Source organism: Bubalus kerabau, chromosome 2 (genome assembly GCF_029407905.1).
Source record: "Bubalus kerabau isolate K-KA32 ecotype Philippines breed swamp buffalo chromosome 2, PCC_UOA_SB_1v2, whole genome shotgun sequence".
Classification (NCBI taxonomy): Eukaryota; Metazoa; Chordata; class Mammalia; order Artiodactyla; family Bovidae; genus Bubalus; species Bubalus kerabau.
In genome coordinates, this window is record NC_073625.1 from 199,987,039 (window position 1) to 200,009,344 (window position 22,306).

At 45.4% G+C, this 22,306-nt stretch overlaps 1 long non-coding RNA gene across 1 annotated transcript; it reads left to right on the top strand.

Annotated features, from left to right (window-relative positions):
* Positions 1-21,740, top strand: LOC129645055 (uncharacterized). Its single transcript, XR_008711144.1, has 3 exons — positions 1-138; positions 244-361; positions 21,465-21,740. It is a non-coding gene; the product is annotated as an uncharacterized LOC129645055 (long non-coding RNA).
* The last annotated feature ends 566 nt before the right edge of the window (positions 21,741-22,306 follow it).

Sequence of the window (22,306 nt, forward strand, 5' to 3'; positions counted from 1 at the left end):
GCTTGGGTCTAATAGGTCCACCATGTGTGACATCTAGTCTCAAGGGCACCTTGTGGTCCAAGATAGAGACTCCAGTTCCATCCATCATGTCGGCACTCTGGCCAGTGAAGAGAAGGACGAGAAGACAAGGAGCAACAGGTGACTGCCAGCTGGCTTGGACGGAAGCTTTCAGAGGCCCCTGTAGGACGTGCTAAAGCACAGTCTGTGCTGTCTTCAGCATGACCATCAGCGTATCTGTTGTAGGCCGTCCGGAAGTTCAGAGGGGCACGATGCTGCTGCGGGAATTAGGTGAGGACAGGCACACTGCAGATGACGCTGTTATGTGGAGCCGATGGGACGCTCAGATGTAAATGTGCATGAGGTTTGTGTTCAGGACTGAAATTTGAATCCATTTCTTCTTTCCCTATATTTTCCTGCATCTCACTAAATCGAAAGAATAACACTGTCATACATATTTGACATGATTATATTTGACTTTGCCTTTCCTTCTTAGCCTTTGTTTACTATTGGCTTTAACACACAGATTGTTTGAATTTGTAGGTTCTTATTTGTCCAACCCCTTTTTGAAAGTGTGGTACTACTTTTGCAAAAAAGTTGTTATACAAACTTGTAGTTCTACTAGATAAGACACAGCAAATTATTTTAAAGCAAATTTTTTATTTAGGGAAGGAACACTTAAAATGGTTTTCCTTGCTTATCTAACTAGAGATTCCCACTTCTCTAGGGAAGGAGTACAAAGAAACTCTTTCCTGCCCTGTTAATATCAGGCCTTTAACATGGGCTATATTGGTACACATTAGGAAGTCAAATCATGAGGAGTTAAACTGAAAATAAAATATTTAAGTGTGATCAGGTACAATTAGTATTTTGGACATTAGTAGCCTCATATAAAGAAAAAAGGATTTTTTTTCCTGAGGAAAAATAAGCTTGAACCAAGAATAGAAGTAAGAGTACAAGGCTAGTGAAAAATCGGATCAGATTAATATTAGCTACTGTCTCTAATGTATAATAGAAAGCAAGCGTCTATTTCTTTGTGTAATTTTGATCACCTAAGATTAATACAGCTACACACCTGGATGAAAACCAGCTGGCATTAGGGTATTTACCAAGGGAGGAATGCAGAGGTGTCAAACAAGGAAGCTGGGAAAGCTACCACTCCCAAGAGTATAATCGTGAGGTTTCACAGGAGATAAGTGTGATCTAATCAGATACCTCATTTGAGCACAGGAGTAGGGGCACTGTGGGGATTGTACAGACCAGACCAAGAGTAGTATAACTAGCTGAAGCCCCACAAAAGAAAGATCACGGCAGACACTGTAGGCTGGCTTACTCAAACTCAACCTCTAACCCCCGTCTCCCTTACCTGTCTCAACTGCAAAGGTGGCAAAAGCTGAAATGCTTCTTTTCCATCCTCTGTTATGGCAAGTGGGACACACGACACACTTCGGGTTAGTGAGATACAGGCAGAAGCTCTTGAGGGGGCAGCCCCGACTGTGTCACCTCCTGAAGAAAAGGCACAGCCTCCTGAAGGGAAGCCCCTTGCCCGCCATTCTTTCTCTTTCCCTTCCACACAGTCATAAGGCTTGGAGGGGCAGCAGCCATCTGAGGACTGTGAACTGACGAGTGCAACGTGAAAATCATTATTAAAGATGGTGGTGGTTTAGTCGATAAGTTGTGTCCAACTCCTGTGACCCCATGGACTGTAGCCTGCCAGGCTCCTCTGTCCATGGGATGCTCCAGGCAAGAACACTGGAGTGGGTTCCCATTTCCTTTTCCAGGTTATTAAAGATGGAGGAGTAGGAAAAGAGAAAATGCCTGGGTCTCTGATAGCATCATGGAACTTTGCTACTAGCTCTGCTTAACTTAGAAGGCAGCGTTAAATTAAAAAAAAACAAAAACAAAAAAACTCCCTTGAATACCTAGTCATTTAAGTCACCAATTGAGGGGGTGGGGGTGGGGGTGGGTTCTGTTATTTGCCTACTTCCTGCCTGCCTAATCTGCTTGCCAATGCAGGAGACGTGAGTTTGATCCCTGGGTCAGTAAGATCCCTTGGAAGAGGAGATGGAACTCACTCCAGTATCTTTGCCTGGGAAATCCCATGGACAGAGGAGCCTGGAGAGCTGAAGTCCATAGGGTTGCAGAGAGACAGATACAACTGAGTGACTGAACGCACAGGCACACTGTTATTTGCAAGTGAATGCCATCTTAATTCTTGCTTGGAGAATCCCCATGGACAGAGGAGCCTGGTGGGCTATGGTCCATAGGCTATTGTCCATGATTTTCACGTTGCACTCAAAGAGTCGGACACGACAGAAGCGGCTTACCATGCGTGCAGTGTTAACTAATATAGCAATCAGAGAAAGGGAGGGCTTTAGATTTAAGATGATAAACAAAAGCATGCATGTTTGAGAGAACTTGTTGAGTCCTTTCAACTTATTATTAATACATCCCCTGCTGACTTTGGTTGGTTGATTGTGTAGTTTTATATCCAGGATGTGGTACTTACTCTATATAATATAACGAGTTAACATCAGTGTATGGAGGAAATCATGAATAGAGAAAGCTGGTGGCTCAGCCTTCTGGGGCCCTCCAAGACTTGGCCTGGGGTTGGAGCTCGCCACGTGGCCGCTTCCTGAGACAGCTCCCCTGCCCTTGACATTGCCTCTGGGTAGGGAGTAGAACAGGCAGTTAGCGGAGCACTGTGCTCATTGCAAGGAAGGAGCCGAGGGCGTTCTCAGAGGGAAGAGTCTGAGACCCCGACTGCTACTGTGTGAGATTCAAAGTTAGAGGAAGATGATGCGGTGGGATGGGGTGGCTTTGACCAGGCGATGTGATCCCGGTACAGAAGGACCTGTATAGTCTCAAAGACTGAGGGGAAGAGAAGGCGCGACTCGGTGACTTAGGACCCGCACCCGGTTCCATTTCTTGTGGGGCTTTCTGGCTCCGGTCCTGCAGTTGACTTACTTATTGCTTGCCGAAATTCAGGGCTCCTCACTGTAGTGCCCCTCCAAACAAGAGGTGCGTCCCCACCTCATGAATTTGGCCGTGGCTCTGAGACTTGACTTGCTTTGGCCAATGACATACAGGAGGAAGTGATGTGTGTTACTTCTGGGCGAGGCAATGAGCCAGTGTCTGGCTCAGCCTGCTGTGTCTTTCCTTCTGGGCAATGTCCCAGAGAGGAATTGCTGTCCTGGGAATCCTGGAGTCAGGGTGAGACGGAACAGAGCTGCAACAGGCCACGGGGGCGTATAACGTTGTGAGAAATAAACCTTCCTTATTGCAAGCCCATTCAAGTTTGCGGTCTTTTGTTTCTGCAACATACCTCGCCAGCCTGATTCCTCAGTTGGGACAGCTGAAGACATCTAAAGCTCAAGATAGATCCTTAGTGTGGCTGCATGCTCTGGGTGGCCTCATCTCCAAAACAGGGTGCCCTAGAGGGCTACGTTTGTGCCAGGTGGGGGAAAATTCACAGGATACTTACTGGTCAATGTCTTTCGTCTTAAATGTCTAAGAAAAGCATCAAATCTGTGGTTGTTTTTAGTTTCATGGGATAATTTATTATTAAGAAACGGTATGGCATTTCTGAGCTCCCTGCTGTTGTAGGATAACATTGTTATGGAAATCAGGTTCTTTTGGTGGGGGGGGGGGTGCTTTTCACCTCCTCCTTCCCCCAACCCAGGTAGCCAGACGTGAGCCACCCTCTCCTCTGGGTGGACAGAGGCCCCCCAAGACAAGAAAATGCATACTTTAGTTCTTGAATTCAACATGTGCTGGTAAAAGGTAGACAGTTGCTAAGATGGTGAAAAGCAGGATAGTTTAAAAGAACCCCGGGGATGGAAGAAATACACTGGGAGCGGATGTTGGAGGAAGCACTTGAAAGGGTGCAGCGTACCTGGGAGAGACCAGGAGTTCTCACCAGAATGAGTACGGTTTCCAGCCCAGGAGGCCCTCTCAAAGCCAGGTACAGGCCTGTCCATGCCTCCTGTTGCGGTCCAGAGAGGAGAGCACCATGCTCTTCAAGCCTGTGGCATGAGTGACGGCCCTCTGTGATCCAAGATCTTGTTCAGGGCCCCCTCCGTCTCATCGCAGCAGGATGACAGCCAGGATGTTCAGGAGCCTGCTGGCATGCAGAGTCGGGGTGGATCCTAGTCGAGGGTGGTGGTGGTCATGGGGGCTTGAAGAAAAGGCTCCTGCCTGAACTAACTGTGCCCAAAACAGATGTGGTGGAAGTCTTCCCTCATGCCCTTGCTCCCCAGGAGGTCACCCAGCCTGATGCATGGATGCAGGACGTTTAGTCTGCATTTTGCTGTGAAAAGAAGTGAGCGTTAGTCGCTCAGTCATGTCTGACCCTTTGAGACCACATGGACTGTACCCCGCCAGGCTCCTCTGTCCATGGGATTCTCCAGACGAGTACTGGAGTGAGTTGCTATTCCCTTCTCCAGGGGATCTTCCTGACCCAGGGATTGAACCCAGGTCTCCCACATTGCAGGCAGATTCTTTCCTATCTGAGCCACCCTGGAAGCCCCATTTTGCTGAAAGAACACCCAAGTCTATGTAATGCATTTTGTCGTAAAAATTATTTTTCATCTTAAAATTGTAATTTGGCCCAAGATAATAAAAACCATACTTTCGTGTAAAGGCGTGGATAGGAATGCTTCTAGCAGTATTATTCATAAGAGCCCAAAGTGGAAACCACCCAAATGTCCCTCAGCTAATGAATGGCCAAACAGAACGTGATGGTTCTGATTCTCCACACATCAGAATATATTCATCCGTGGAAAGGAAGGAAGTACTGGCTCGTGCTACAACATGGATGAACCTTGAAAACATTAGGCTAAGTGAAGGAGCCAGACGGAAGACCACTTCGTGTATAATTTCACTTGTAAGAAATATCCAGAAACAGCAAATACATACAGACAAAAATTAACTAGCGGTGGTCAGGAGCTGGGGGGAGAGGGACGTGCTGAGTGGCTACTCACGGGGATGGGGTTTTTTGTGGGGTGATAAAAATATTCTGAAATTGGTCCCGATGGTGGCATGACTTGTGAATATACTAAAAACCACTTTAAGAGACTGCAGTAATTATATTTCAATAAAAATAATTTGTAATAATAGTTCTCATTGCATGTAAAAATACACGATATTTTTATATAACCCTGCTCTCTGAGGATCTGAGATTGAAAAAAGAAAGTTTTAAACCAAAAGCAGGCTCAGTGGTTAGCAAATTGTGTCAGTCTAAAACAAGCAAAAAGTAAATCCTTCAAAGTGAAAATGAAAAATCACAGACTTTGCTTTCTAAAATAAAAAAGAAGGAAGTGAGCTATTCAGGATGAAATAATTGAATTTTGGAGAAGTCTGTTTCAGTAACCCCCAAATACAGCAAATCACAGTGATCATATTGTTCTTCCTTTTCTGGTAAAGGTGACCATTTTTCAGATCATAATGTTGTAAAGACAAAATTTAAGAACATACGAGGTGTTATCCTTGATCAGCAACAGTATTTCTGAGACTGAGCAGGCACCCAAGTTTTAAAAAGTCACAAAATATTATTCTTATAAAAAATGTTGATGAAATATATTTTTAAAAGTAAAATAAATGATTTTGGTTTGTTCATTCTTAACATAAAAGTGATTAACTTTTGGTTTTATTGACTAAAACATACAAGTCAAATTTTGATCTTTGGCTCAATTACCTGATCTGTGTGTTCTAAATTTTGCTGTCTTCACTAATCTGGGTATGCATGAGCTCTAATTAGTCTCCTGTCAATAAATCACACCTTCAGAGTGTTCTGTGGTGAAGCAGGTTTGGGAGATGCTGCCAGGGCGTAATTCTCCGCACACCTTTACGCCAGAAAGTTATATTTAGGGATGTGTTAGATAATGCTTGGAGGAGGGAGTGGCAACCCACTCCAGTATTCTTGCCTCGAGAATTCCATGGACAGAGGAGCCTGGTGAGTTACAGTCCACAGGGCTGCAGAGTCAGACGCAACTGAGCGACTTTCACTCCCTAGCACTAGGTGATGTTACAGGAGTGAATGATCCCCAGATCTCACTGTGTATTTCTAAAAAGTTGATTTTGAGCTCACACTCCAGATCTTAGGCACGTCAGTGGGAGCCTCCGCTCACAGCAGCTTGACGACGGTTAGTATCCACATTCATGTCCATGAGCTCCTTGGAAGGCGTTCGCATGTCCCGCGTGGGCAGTTACATGTGCTGCCCAGGAGAACGTGTGTCTTTTCTACTCACATGTCATTGACCAAAGCCAACTACACGACCACACCTAATTTCGCTGGGGTCAGGGAGCTGCACTCTTTGCATGTGTTGAAAAGGAAAGAAGCCGGCTATTGAGCAGCCCTAATAGCCACCCTCTAGTCCGGCCACTGTCCAACAGAGGGATAATACAAGCCCAAATGCAACTTCCAGTTTATTAAGCCACACTAAAAGAAAAGGACTTCCCTGGTGGTCCAGTGGTTAAGGATACACCTGCCAGTGCAGGGGACATGGGTTCCATCCCTGGTTCAGAAAGATTCCATGCTGCAGGGCGACTGTAGCCGTGTGCCACGACTCTGATGCCCATGCTCAAGAGCCCGAGATTCGCAATAAGAGAAGTCACCACGATGAGAAACTCACATGCAACTGGAGAGTAGCCCCCACTTCAGCTGCAACTAGAAAAAGTTCACATGCAGCAATGAAGACCCAGCACAGCCAAAGATAAATAAAAAAAAAACAAAATAAATTTTAAAAAGAGAAAAAGGCAGGTGAAATTACTTTTAATAATGTACCTTACCCATGGAATTCTCCAGGCAAGAATACTGGAATGAGTTACCGTTTCCAACTGCAGGGGATCTTCCTGACCCAGGGATTGAACCTGTGCCTTCTGTGTCTCCTGCATTGGCAGGCAGATTCTTCCCCACTGAGCCACCTGGGAAGCCCTAATAATGTACTTTATTTAAACCAATTTACCTAAAATATTATCGTTTCAACATGTAACCACAATAAGTTATTGAGAAACTTTATTATTTCTTGGACCTACGGCTTTGAAGTCTGTCTTCCCTTACAGCCTAGCTCAACTCTTATCAACCCTATTTCAGATGCTCCATAGCCACATGTGGCTTCCATACTGATGGCATATCACCAGTGTCATGGCTCAAGAACATAGCTTTAAACACTACCACAAGCGTGGAATTTCCTCGAAGAGACTTGTTTTAAATCTTTAGAATTTAATTTAAAAAATAGCATGTATATTTTCATATAAAAACAATGTGTTAATGAATTATTATTGCATGACAATTGCTCGGGGAGGATGGGCCATGGTAACTCCCTTGCTCTCTGCTTCTTGCCAGCATATTACCTGCAACCCCAGAGGGACTAGGCCGGGACCTGGAGGTTCCTCGTCCAGTTTTGGGGACACTGACTCGCTGGAGGGTCTTGAGTAAGTCGTGTGGACTCACTGAGCTCAGTTTCCTCATCTGTAAGACGGCCTGTTTAAGTGAAATCATCGCGAAAGCATTTTTAAAAACAAGATTTACGTATGTGCTTATTAGTTTTTGGCCATGCTGGGTCGTCCTTGCTGCATGTGGGCTTTCTGCAGTTGCAGCGAGTGGGGCTACTCTTCGTTGCAGTGTGCAGGCCTCTCGTCGTGGCTTCCCTTGTGGCAGAGCACAGAATGCAGGCACGTGGGCTCCAGGCACGTGGGCTCTGGGAGTTGCCACGTTGGGCTCACGAGTTGTGGCGCGTGGGCATAGTTGCTCCACAGCATGTGGCATCCAGGGACGGGACCCGTGTCCACTGCATTGGCAGGTAAATTCTTGGCACTAGACTGCCAGGGAAGCCCTCGAAAGCACTTTTTCAAACCTCAAAGTCTAAGATTCTAGTTAGGATAACACAGACTATCATGACAAGGACTGCATTTTCTTTCTTTCTTTTTTTTTTTAAAGAAAAAGTGGCCTTAGAAAATTCCCCTGGCAGTCCAGGGGCTGCCAGGATTCCATGCTTTCACTGTTAAGGAGGGCAAGGGTTCGATCTCTGGTCGGGGAGCTAAGACCCTGCGAGCTGCACAGCGCAGCCAAAAAAAAAAAAAAAGAAAATTTTTAAAAATTAAAAATAAATAAAAGAAGGAAAAAAGAAAAGAGAATTGGCCTGTTGTATACTAGCTTGCAGAGTAACTCGTTTGGGGCTCCTTTTCCAAAAGAGAAAATGGCTATGTTCTTTCTACCTCCACGGTTATCCATCTAAACTTTTATCATTACTGAGCAGCTCCCGGGAAAAGCTAATCCTGCAGCCCCCTGGGCTGTGTGGCTTCTGAGCCTTGCCTTAGGTTTAGGGATCTGAAATCAAGACCTTGCTGACAGCGGGTGCCTGTAATGAATTCCCTCTTCTGGCTCTGCGCCCTGGAGTCCCACTGGGCATTCCTGCTCACGGCGGGCTGGGATAAAGTCCAGGGTCCATAACCGATTAATGATCCACAGGGGTTTTGGAGGCCCGGGTAATTATTTGAACAGTAAAGGCGAGGGGAGCGAGACCTTCCTGCTTTGTCGTAAGGCAGTGAACTAGGCTGCGGACGGAGGGGCCTGCACTCCCCAGGGCCCCTGGGCTGTGCCGGCCTCGGGTTGGCTGTAGACGGACCGCAGTACAGGGAGAGAAGGCCGGAAAGGCCCAGGCACGGGCTTTGCTGGGGTCCCAGCTGCTGCACCAGGCGGGGTCTTCCTGCGGTCTGCTCTCAGTACAATCACAAGGAACGTTCCGGTTCCTCTTATTATTCCCCATCTCTTCTCAGACAGGTCACCAGGATTAATGAGCAGAGTTCATTTACTGTCGCACAGACCTTTGGGAATAAAGGATTTAGAACCACGTGACTAGTGAATACAACTCATTAATTGCGTGCCAGGCAAAACGGTTTATTTAGAAATGTTAATAATGGTTCTCCATCATATGACATTGAAGGGAGACAGTATTTTCTAGTGTCTTCAAGCCTATGTAAAAGTATACATCTTTTTTATGAGACTCTCTAAACTGTTGGGCCCCCTGTTGTTCAAGGAGGTAAGAAATCAGGAACCGAAAAACTTCCTGCTTAAAGAATATTTGGACTCCAGAATGTGGGCTGGGACATTGATTCCAGCCAGCTTCTGCAGAAACTAACCTTCAACAGTTTTCTTACCCCTTTGGGCTTAAATTCATACCCAGTTTGAGTTTTCCGTTAAGAACTAGCCCTCGTGTTTTAAAACATACGATAAAGGACCAAAGAGGGTGCCGCTCAGTTTTCCTTCCAACTGAGACACCTTATCAGTAAATTCCTGCATTCCTGCGGCAGTTTCCAGCCAGCAGGACAAAATGAGAATTCATGTGAGTTCAGGTGAGGTGAAGTGAGGCTGTTTACTTGAAAAACACCCGTGCCTTGGTTCTGTTACAGCTGGGTATTTATTTCTGGCGCTGTCTGCCAGCAGTCCCGTTGAGCGGGCGGGCGCTGGGCTGAGCCTTTGCCAGGAGCCGACACGTCCTCCTTCTCGCTGCACAATCTCAGAGGGTCTCAGCGGTCTCACCGGGCACTGCGTCCAGCCCGCCTTCGCGGAAGAGGGAGGGGACTTCCGGGCTGCTGCGGGCCGGGCCCTCCGGATTCGCGCTCCTCCTCGGGCCGTCGCGGGCTCCTGACCCGCAGCTGCCTCTCCCGTGTGTCTCCCCGCTGGGCTCGCCTGCACACCACGTCTCACAGCTGCGGCCGTCCCGAGCATGCTGAGCGCTTTCTCACACCCACGCCGCCCCTCGACGTCCTCTCAGACGGAGACTGAGATCATCCTCCGCTCCCTTTTCGCCTGCTTGCTAGATGACCCTTCCCTTGTTCCTCGAGACCCCCGAGGCTCTTCTAAGATCCCCTGCTCCCACCCCCACCGCCCTTGTCCCAGGCAGCTACCCTTCCCCTGTTGCCCTTCTCTCCCCAGCACAGCTCTTCTTACAGGGTTTTGGTGAGGGAAGGGGCGCTGGGGGTGTTCAGGATATGCCACCCCCAAACATGGCACCTTGGTGGGTTGAATATTTTCTGCTGAAGGAATATAAGAACTCTTTGACCTTCCCCTGAAGAAGGTCATAAGACCCTCATGTGAGAGGTGTCCTCTCTATACCTGGGAGAAAGGAAGATCTTTATCTCCAAGACAGAGAAACTCGGGAAGGAATCCGAAAGAACAGGTCTTACAAAGTTTCCCCCAGGTTACAACTCAGCTGCCTACTCTTAGCACAGTACTGGCTCCAATTTCTTTAAGTTGGACGAAGCAACAGGCTACTGTAAACTGTATAGATGGAGTTGAGACAGCCTAACTGTGGCTCATTTATTTGCTCAGGAACAGGTACTGAGTTCCTCTGAGAGTTGAGGTTATGCGAGTGACCAGCTGAGTGTGGTGGAGAGGACAGAAACGAGTTGAAATCACGACTCTGATTTTAACTTTAAGCCTTTCTGCAGTTATGCTTTCTGCAGACGAGCGATTAGCAATTCCAAGGCATAGGATTGTTGAGAAGATTAAACGAGATAATGCCTGTGAAATAGCTGCTGTCCATGACACATTGCAGACACGTTATAACTGTCTCTGCCCACCTTTAGCTGGATGTTGGTGGTTTCCTGTATGCTCTAGGTCAGGTTCCAAGAAGTGGGCCTGAAATGGGAATTCTCATGAAAGTCCTTTATTGAGGAAATGTACTTCAGGAGAAACCTATAAGGGAGGGTGTGCAGGCAGATAAGACAGGGGAAGAAGCCACGCGAGGACACGCACTCAGCAGCCTTGGCCTGACTCATGGCAGCTCTGTAGCATCCACAGCTCCACAGTCTCTCCCCGTTGAGACAAGCGGGTTGGCTCTTTGCACTTCATATCATTCAGTTGTTAGCTGTCGGCTACCCTGGTTGGATTGGGGGAGTCACTTCCAGGGACAAGGGGATCCTGCCAGCTGAGGTCTATTCTCAGGACAAGGGAGGCATCTGTGAGCTATTTGCAGTCAACCCTCAGGGAAGCTGGGGCATGGGTGCACGGGCCTGGCAGAGGGCATCTGGGCAGCGTACCACAGCATCTCCTACAACACAGCCAAAAATAGACAGCTGTATTTGAACTAGGCCTTAATAACAGAGGTGGAAATGTGTACGAAGAGACAAAGGAGAAGTCTTCACTGATTTCCAGTTGGGAGAGCATCACTGCCCAAGACTTGGGAGGGAAACTGGGGTTCTTTCCTTTGGTGTGTGAGATCCCTTGCTGGGTGCTGGATAAGACCACAGTGAGTATGCGATGGGCATCCTGTTTGGCTCAAATTTGGATAACGTGAATGGGGAAGAGAAATAAGGTTGGAAAAATCAACTGAAAGCAGGCTGGACAGGGGATGTTTGGGATCACAGGGGATGAGCAAGGTAAGACTTAACAACGCATGATTAAGCTGTGCCATGGGACACATATTCATCCAAGGGCCAGGCCGTGGGAGAAGAAGGAGTCATCAGCCCTGGGAAGGGCAAATTCTGGAAGGCCTTCATGACCTCTGAGCCACATAAAGCTGGAGAGAGACCATGCCTTTGGCAGAAGCGGAAGAGGTGAAGACCTTGTCCCCAGGAGACTGGGTGAGTGAGTACACAGATAAGACGAGCGCTGGGGACCCCGGAACCCGCCTCATTCTGCTCCCACGGGCAGTTGGGCTGGAAGGGGCCTTGACAGGTGGGCAGAGGGGATGGGCTTCCTACATGGGCACTAAAGGGCCAGTGCAGATGCTCAGGCAAGAGGAGGCACTCTAAACGTGGTGCTTAAGGTTTTCGGTCTCTGAACAAATACCTGGGGAAACGTTAGCTTTTACCTAATTACTCCTAATATTAACATGTCACATAGACACAGCACTATTATCCATAGCAAATTAGCATGAGTAAAGTATTATTATATAATCGACAGGCATTATTCAAATGTTTCCAGTTTCCCTACGAATGTCCTTTGGACTGTCTCAGGACCCAATGCAGGACCCCACGTGGCATATGGTGGCCGTGTCCCCGTGGTCTCTCTGATCTGTGACGGTTGCTCAGTCTTGGTCTTTCATAACTGTGATACATTGGAACAGTCCAGGCCAGTCAGCACTTATTTGGTGGAATGGCCCTCAAGTTGCGCTTGTCTCATGTTTTCTCATGCTTGCACTGAGGTTATGACTTTTTGATAAGAATACCACAGAAGCGATGAGGTGCTTTTCTCAGTGCATCTTATCAGGGGGTACATGATATTGATATGTCTTATTACTGACAATGTTAATTTTGATCACGTGGCCAAGGTAGATCTGCCAAGCTTCTCCACTGCAGAGTTACTGTTAGGGAAAGAAAATGTGTCAAATTAGAGTTCACGGGATCTTACTGGGCTCTCACGTGTCCAGTCGGATTCTGTGTTCCCTTTTAGAGTGGGCTGTTCACTCATTCAGTTATTGTGTACTCACCGTGTGGCCGGTTCCATGCTGGATCTCACCGTGAACCCAACAGACACAACCCCTGCATTGTGGAGCCTGGCGGGAGGAAACTTTAAGCAGAATATTGCCAGATGGAGTGGAAGCACGTGACAAGGGGTTGTACTAGCCTGGGAGGAGGGGAAATGTGGTGGTCTGGGGAAGATGGTTGTGCTGAGACCTGAGGGGCAGTAAGAATTTTCCAGAAGAAGGGTTAACTCTTAGGATCAGTTCAGTTCAGTTCAGTTGCTCAGTCGTGTCTGACTCTTTGCGACCCCATGAATTGCAGCACTCCAGGCCTCCCTGTCCATCACCAACTCCCAAAGTTTACTCAAACTCACGTCCATCAAGTTGGTGATGCCATCCAGCCATCTCATCCTCTGTCATCCCCTTCTCTTCCTGCCCCCAATCCCTCCCAGTATCAGGGTCTTTTCCAATGAGTCAACTCTTCACATGAGGTGGCCAAAGTATTGGAGTTTCAGCTTTAGCATCAGTTCTTCCAGTGATCACCCAGGACTGATCTCCTTCAGAATGGACTGGTTGGATCTCCTTGCAGTCCAAGGGACTCTCAAGAGTCTTCTCCAATACCGCAGTTCAAAAGCATCAATTCTTCAGCGCTCAGCTTTCTTCACAGTCCAACTCTCACATCCATACATAACCACTGGAAAAACCATAGCCTTGACTAGATGGACCTTTGTTGGCAAAGTAATGTCTCTGTTTTTGAATATGCTGTCTAGGTTGGTCATAACTTTCCTTCCAAGGAGTAAGCGTCTTTTAATTTCATGGCTGCAATCACCATCTGCAGTGATTTTGGAGCCCCCAAAAATAAAGTCAGCCATTGTTTCCACTGTTTCCCCATCTATCTGCCATGAAGTGATGGGACCAGATGCTATGATCTTCGTTTTCTGAATGTTGAGCTTTAAGCCAACCTTTTCACTCTCCTCTTTCACTTTCATCAAGAGGCTCTTTAGCTCCTCTTCACTTTCTGCCATAAGGGTGGTATCATCTGCATATCTGAGGTTATTGATATTTCTCCCAGCAATCTTGATTCCAGCTTGTGCTTCCTCCAGCCCAGCGTTTCTCATGATGTTCTCTGCATATAAGTTAAATAAGCAGGGTGACAATATACAGCCTTGATGTACTCCTTTTCCTATTTGGAACCAGTCTGTTGTTCCATGTCCAGTTCTAACTGTTGCTTCCTGACCTGCATATAGGTTTCTCAAGAGGCAGGTCAGGTGGTTTTGTATTCCCATGTCCAACTCTTTGTGACCCCATGGACTGCAGCCTGCTAGGCTCCTCTGTCCATGGAGTTCTCTAGGCAAGAATACTGGAGTGGGTTGCCATTTCCTTCTCCAGTCACTTAGCATATTGACCTCCAAGTCCATCCATGTTGCTGCAAATGGTGAAATTCATTTTTTATGGCTGAGTAGTATTGCAGTGTGTGTGTGTGTGTGCGTGCGTGCGTGCATGTGCGCGCGTGTGTGTTTGTGTACATACCATGTCTTATTATCTGTTCATCTGTTGATGGACACTTAGGTAGCGTCCATATCTTGGCAATTATAAATAATGTAGCTGTGAACATTGGGATGTGTATATCTTTTAGAACTGGTCTTTTTGCTTTCTTTCAGATATATACCCAGGAGTGGGATTGCTGAGTCATATATGATAGTTCTATTTTTGTGTTTTAAAAAGCCTCCATACTGCTTTCTGTAATGACTGCACCAGTTTACATTCTCACCGACAGTATACGTGGGTTTCCTTCTCTCCATATCCCAGACAGCGTTTGTTATGTCTTGTATTTTTAATAATAGCCATTCTGACAGGTGTGAGGTGATATCTCATGGTGGTTCTGCATTTCCCTGATGATTAGTGATTTTGAGCATCTTTTTATGTGTCTGTTGACTGTTTACATGTTCTTCTTTGGAAACAGAAATATTCAGTTTTTCTGCCCATTTTTTAATCAGGTTGTTTGGGTTTCTTTTTTTGAGTTGTATAAGCTATTTGTATATTTTGAATATCAATCTCCTATTGGTCATTTGCAAGTATTTCCTCCTATTCAATAGATTGTCTTTGTGTTTTATTGAAGATTTCTTTAGCTCTCCAAAAGCTTTTAGGTTTAATTAGGTCTCATTTGTATATTTTTTTCTTTTATTTCCTTTACTTTAGGAGACAGGTCCCCTACCCCTGCCCCCCCCCCCAAATTACTGCAATTTCTGTCAAAGCATGTTCTGCCTGCTTTACTCTAGGAGTTTTATAGTATCCAGTCTTACATTTCACTGGTGAAGGGAATGGCAAACCACTTCTGTATTCCTTCCTTGAGAATCTCATGAACAGTATAAAAAGGCAAAAAGATAGGATACTGGAAGATGAGCCCCCTATGTCAGTAGGTGTCCAGTATGCTGGAGAAGAGCAGGGAAATAGCTCCAGAAAGAATTAAGAGGCTGAGCCCAAGTGGAAATGATGCCCAATTTTGGATGTGTCTGGTGGTAAAGGTAGAGACCAATGATACAAAGAACAATATTTCATAGGAACCTGGAATGATAGGTCTGTGAATCAAGGTAAATTGGATGTGGTAAAACAGGAGATGGCAAGAGTGAACATCAACATTTTAGGAATCAGTGAACGAAAAAGGGAAAAAAAACAACACCAACAATAAAAATTAGTGAAGGAAAGGGAAGTCTGGCATGCTACAGTACAGCTCAGCTCAGTTCAGTTGCTCAGTCATGGCCGACTCTTTGAGACTCCATGGACTGCAGCACACCAGGCTTCCCTGTCCATCACCAACTTCCAGCTGGAGCTTTCTCAATCTCATGTTCACTGAGTCTGTGATACCATCCAACCATCTCATCCTCTGTCGTCCCCTTCTCCTCCCACCTTCAATCTTTCCCAGCATCAGGGTCTTTTCCAGTGAGTCAGTTCTTCCCATCAGGTGGCCAAAGTATTAGAGTTTCAGCTTCAGCATCAGTCCTTCTAATGAATATTCAGAGTTGATTTCCTTTAGGACTGATGCTTTGATCTCCTTGCAGTCCAAGGGACTCTCAAGAGTCTTCTCAAACACCACAGTTCAAAACAATCAGTTCTTCAGTGCTCAGCTTTCTTTATGGTCCAACTCTTGCATCCATACATGACTATTGGGAAAACCATAGCTTTTGACTAGATGGACTTTTGTCAGCCAAGTAATGTCTCTACTTTTTAGTATGGTGTCTAGGTTGGTCATAGCTTTTCTTCCAAGGAGCAGTTCAGTTCAGTTCAGTTACTCAGTCATGTCTGATTCTTTGCGACCCCATAAACTGCAGCACACCACACCTCCCTGTCCATCACCAACCCCCGGAGTTTACCCAAACTCATGTCCATTGAGTCAGTGATGCCATCCGACTATCTCATCCTCTGTCGTCCCCTTCTCCTCCTGCCCTCAATCTTTCCCAGCATCAGGGTCTTTTCAAATGAGTCAGCTCTTTGCTTCAGGTGGCCAAAGTATTGTAGTTTCAGCTTCAACATCAGTCCTTCCAATGAACACCCAAGACTGATCTCCTTTAGGATGGACTGATTGGATCTCCTTATAGTCTAAGGGACTCTCAAGAGTCTTCTCCAACACCACAGTTTGAAAGCATCAGTTCTTCGGCACTCAGCTTTCTTTATAGTCCGACTCTCACATCCATACATGACAACTGGAAAATCTAAGGAGCAAGCATCTTTTAAGTTCATGGCCACAGTCCCCATCTGCAGTTATTTCTTGGAGCCCAAGAAAATAAAGTCTGTCACTGTTTTCACTGTTTTCCTATCTATTTGCCATGAAGTGATGGGACCAGATACCATGATCTTAGTTATCTGAATGTTGAGTTTTAAGCCAGATTTTTCACTCTCCTCTTTCACTTTCATCCAGAGGCTCTTCAGTTCCTCTTTGCTTTCTGCCATAAGGCTGGTGTCATCTGCATACCTGAGGTTATTGATATTTCTCCTGGTAATCTTGATTCCAGCTTGTGCTTCATCCAGCCTGGCATTTTGCATGAGGTACTCTGCACATAGGTTAAGTAAGCAGGGTGACAATATACAGCCTTGACGTACTTCTTTCCCAATTTGGGATCAGTTTGTTGTTCCATGTCTGGTTCTACCTGCTGCTTCTTGACCTGCATACACATTTCTCAGGAGGCAGGTCAGGTGGTCTGGTATCCCATTTCTTCCAGAATTTTCCACAGTTTGTGGTGATCCACAGCCAAAGGCTTTGGTGCAGTCAACAGTACAGTACCTGGGGTCTCAGAGAGTCAGACATGACTCAGTGATTGAACAAGGACAACTTACATTTAGGTCTTTAATCCATTTTGAGTTTATTTTTGTGTATGGTTTTAAAGAATGTTCTAATTTTATTCTTTTACATGTAGCTATCCAGCTTTCTCAGCAGCACTTACTGAAGAGCCCGTCTTTTCTCCATTTATAGGGTTACCTCCTTGGCTATAGATTAACATCATAAGTGCATGGGTTTATTACTGGGCTCTCTATTCTGTTCAGTTGATCTGTATGTCTGATTTTGTGCCAGTACTGTGCTGTTTTGATTATGGGAACTTTGTCTGAAGTCTGGGAATCTCTCACCTTCTTTCTTAATCTGAGTACCTACACTTCTTACTTGTGCCAGAAACAAATCAATACCACCCATCATATGAGCTCTGAATGGAAGGAGATATAGTGGGCAGTTGCCAGGGAGAATAGTTCTTATGTTTGTGTACAGGCTTCATCACACCTTTTTAGTGTCTTGTTAAAGTTGAGTGAAACTTTCAAGAGCAGAGTGGGAATACTGCTGGGTTGGGTGTCAGAAGGCCTGGTTTTCTAGTTGTGGTTTCCAGTTCCTCAACAACAAGATGAGCATACTATCTGTTTTGTGTACCTACTACAGTTGTTTTAACCACCAAATTAAAGTGTCTAAATGTATATTATAATCTCCAAAGTACTCTACAGATGTTAACTACTTTTATATAAGTCATCATGGAACAAGACCATGCATTTGTACCATTTTTGCCATTTATTAAAAATTATTATTATATATCGTTTTATTGACTCCCTCAATAACCCTATAGCTTAGGTATAATTATCTCCACTTTACAAATCAGGAACTAAAGCTCAGAGAAATTTAATGCCTGCCTCTACCAGTCAGCTTGGGCTGTCATAACAAAATGTCATAGACTAGGTGGCTTAAACAACAAATTTATTTTCTCACACTTCTGAAGGCTGTAAGTCTGAGATAAAGGTGTCCGCGTGGTTAAGTTCTGGCGAGATTCTCTCCGGCTTGCAGACGACAGATGTCTTTCTGTGTGTGTCCTCATGTGGCAGAGACAGAAGGAGGGGGAAGGAAAAGAGAGAGAGAGCTAGAACAAGCTCTTTGGTGTATCCTATAAGGGCACTAATCCTTTATAAGGAATTATAAGGGCCCCACCTTCATGACCTCATCTAAACCCCATCTAACATAAGCCCCATCTCCAAATATCATCACACTGGGGTTAGGGCTTCCACATAGGAATCTGAGGGTCCATAACACTCCTTCTCCATTTCAAAGTCATGGAGCTCACAAGTGGCAATGCCAGAAATTAAATCCAAGTTTTCCAACTCCAAATCTTGAATTCTTTCCATAAAACCAGAGGCATTTCACATAGTTTTGAAACTAACTCCATCAAGACTTTTACCTATTATATCATAAGATACCTCTTATGATGGATTCCCTTTAAATGAAGATTATGGTGTTTCCCTGTTCACTTAGCCTGGCTCTTGTGGAAATTGAATTTGAGAACATTTCTTCCCTGGTAGTAGATATACCCATTTGAATGCAGAGTTCCAAAGAATAGCAAGAAGAGATAAGAAAGCCTTCCTCAGTGATCAATGCAAAGAAATAGAGGAAAACAATAGAATGGGAATGACTAGAGATCTCTTCAAGAAAATTAGAGATACCAAGAGAATATTTGATGCAAAGATGGGCACAATAAAGGACAGAAATGGTATGGACATAACAGAAGCAGAAGATACTAAGAAGAGGTGGCAAGAATACACAGAAGAACTATACAAAAAAAGATCTTCATGACCCAGATAACCACAATGGTGTTATCACTCACCTAGAGCCAGACATCCTGGAATGCGAAGTCAAGTGGGACTTAGGAAGCATCACTACGAACAAAGCTAGTGGAGGTGATGGAATGCAGTTGAGCTATTTCAAATCCTGGAAGATGATGCTGTGAAAGTGCTGCACTCAATATGCCAGCAAATTTGGAAAACTCAGCAGTGGCCACAGGACTGGAAAAGGTCAGTTTTCATTCCAACCCCAAAGAAAAGCAATGACAAAGAATGTTCAAACTACCACACAATTGCGCTCATCTCACACGCTAGCAAAGTAATGCTCAAAATTTTCCAAGCAAGGCTTCAACAGTATGTGAACCGAGACCTTCCAGATGTTAAAGCTGGATTTAGAAAAGGCAGAGGAACCAGAGATGAAATTTCCAACATCCGTTGGATCATAGAAAAAGCAAGAGAATTCCAGAAAAGCATCTACTTCTGTTTTATTGACTATGCCAAAGCCTTTGACTATGTAGTTCACAACAAACTGTGGAAAATTCTGAAAGAGATAGGGAATACCAGACCACCTGACCTACCTCCTGAGAAATGTGTACTCAGGTCAAGAAGCAACAGTTAGAACTGGACATGGAACAACAGACTGGTTCCAAATAGGAAAGGAGTACGTCGAGGCTGTATATTGTCACCCTGCTTATTTAACTTCTGTGCAGAATACATCATGAGAAACGCTGGGCTAGAAGAAGCACAAGCTGGAATCAAGATTTCCGGGAGAAATATCAATAACCTCAGGTATGCAGATGACACCACCCTTATGGCAGAAAGTGAAGAACTAAAGAGCCTCTGGATGAAAGTGAAAGAGGAGGGTGAAAAATCTGGCTTAAAATTCAACATTCAGAAAACTAAGATCATGGTATCTTGTCCCATCACTTCATGGCCAATAGATGTGAAAACAGTGACAGACTTTATTTTCTTGGGCTCCAAAATCACTGCAGATAATGACTTTGGCCATGAAATTAAAAGACGCTTGCTCATTGGAAGAAAAGCTATGACCAACCTAGACAGCATACTAAAAAGCAGAGACATTACTTTGCTGACAAAAGTCCATTTAGTCAAGGCTGTGGTTTTCCCAGTAGTCATGTACCAATGTGAGAGTTGGAGTATAAAGAAAGCTGAGCGCTGAAGAATTGATGCTTTTGAACTGTGGTGTTGGAGAAGACTCTTGAGAGTCCCTTGAACAGCAAGGAGATCAAAGCAGTCCTAAATGAAATCAACTCTGAATATTCATTGGAAGGACTGATGCTGAAGCTGAAACTCTAATACTTTGGCCACCTGATGGGAAGAACTGACTCATTGGAAAAGACCTTGATGCTGGGAAAGATTGAAGATGGGAGGAGAAGGGGATGACAGAGGATGAGATGGTTGGATGGCATCACCGATTCAATGGATATGAGTTTGAGTAAACTCTGGGTGTTGGTGATGGACAGGGAAGTCTGGTGTGCTGCAGTTCATGAGATCACAAAGCGTTGGACCTCAACTGAGTGACTGAACTGAACTGAACTCCCTAATGTGGATGGTCTTCATCCAATCAGTTGAAGGTCTGAATAGAATAAAAAGGCTGAGTAAGAGAAAATGTCTTCTACTTGACTGTCTTGAAGATGGGATACTGGTCTGCTCCTGTGTTCATACCTGGACTGAAATATAGCTTTTCTTAGATCTCCAGCTTGCCAACTTTCAGACTGGAACTACATAATTATCTCTCCTGCGTCTCCAGCTTGCTGAGGACAAATCCTGGGGCTTGTCAGACTTCATGATCACATGAACCAATTCCTTATTTTCTATCTATCTAACTCTCTTATGCATCCACCCACATATCCCACTAGGTCTGTTTCTCTGGAGAACCCTAATATAACTCTTCCATGTATATCCTATGTTGGCTTTATACAATGTCAACTTGACAATGCTGGACTACATTTTCCAGAATTTTCTTCCTGAGATGTTTAAGGAGGGGGCCACAAACACAATTTTTCCAAGATTTGGAAACAGTGGCCATGTGGCTTTTATGTGGAGGGGCTGGAACTGGGGGCTTTTGCGGGGGGCGGGGGCGAGTGTAGAGGCACCAGGTGACGTGGATCATGAGCTTTTTTGCTCCGAGCGGGACCCCTGACTGGTTTGGCGCCCCAGCTGGGCCTGCAGAGTTTCCACCTGCCCCTGGAGCTCTTTGACTTTCCTGACGCGTGAACCAAGTGCACGGTGAGCTCTGTGACCAAGGCACGGGGCTGGAAAGGGGGTAGGCCCTGATAAAGAGCCACTTTATTATCTCCCTCTTCTTTTCCCAACAACCCGCTGTGGGCTTCAGGTTGTAACACCAGACATGGAGCCTCACAGAGGCTGCGTAACCAGATCCACGAATCGCAAAAGGTCATACCCCTAAATAAAGTCCTTATTATTTCTCTCTCTCCTGGTGTTCAGCTTTCCTGACGAATCTTCACTGGGTGATTCGTGGCTGAATCTTCTTGAATCCCTTAGACGCCTTCCCTCCTTTTCCTCATCCGCTTATACGGACAACCGCCCACGCCAACTCCTTCCTTCTCCCCCACCCCTAGTGAGGAAACATGGCCTTGAAAGATGGAGAGTCAGCTTCAGAAGAGGTCTGCCGCACAGAATCTAGATGTAGCCCTGCTGTGGGAACATGTCAGCTCTGACCTCTGTGCTGACCTGTGTTAGCTGGGTCCTCTGGGAAGCAGACCCTCAGGAGGAATTAGGATCACAGGGGTTTACTGAGTTAGCAGGCGCTAACTCTAAGGAGCTGGCTGAGCTGAGGCAGGCTGTGCAGAGTCTTGGTGGGCTTGAGAGCCGCCGCAGAGTTTACAGCTTTGTTGAGAATCTGAGTCTAGAGGAAGTAGTCACAGGCTTTGTTTTTAAACCCTTCAAGTACCTTCTGATTATGTATTTTTTCAAAATGTTTTTTTTGTACAGAAATGTGTATTTGAGAGACTTCTCTGGTGGTCCAGTGGTAAAAAATCCACCTGCCAGTGTAGGGGATGTTGGTTCGATTCCTCTTCTGGGACGATTCTGCATCCCACGGTGCACTAAGCCCATGCACTACAGCTACTGAGCCTGTGCTCCAGGGCCCAGGAGCCGCAACTGCTGAGCCTTCCCGCTGCAGCTGCTGGAGCCTGGGCCCCAGAGCCTGTACTCTGCAACAAGAGGAGCCACCGAAATGAAAAGCCCAATCACTGCAGTGAAGAATAAGCAAGCCCCCCTATCTACAGCTAGAAAAAGTCCATGCAACAGCGAGGACACAGCACGGCCCAAATGCATAAATTTTTAAAAATTAAAATAAATAAAATAAAGGTGTCTCAAAAGCAGGGAAGCTATTTTTTTTTAAAGAAAGATATTGTCTATTTGAACCAATGAAAATTATTTACTGTTCACCTCGTCTCTAGTTCTAGAAAGCCAAAATGTTTTATGTTTTATACAGCAAAATAGAGATTATCAGGAGCTAAGATTAAAGCCTTTATTTCGTGGTAGAGGAGTAAAAAAAAATTCTCCTTGAAAAATTGGTGCGAGTAAGATTGAGCTATGATAAAGTGAAGCCTCTTCATTTTTTAATACATTGTGAGCCTGCACTGTGTCTGATGTTGGAGCTTAAAATAGAGCAAAAGAAACATACGCTGCGCAATAGACATGGCCACGTCTATAAAGAATCAGTACTGAGTTCTAGAAGAGGCCAAATATAGAAGGCAGGGCCAGTGAGGGGAACTTTTACTTAGGCGGTCGTGACTCTGATGAGAAGTAGATAGAAGAGAGTTATAAGC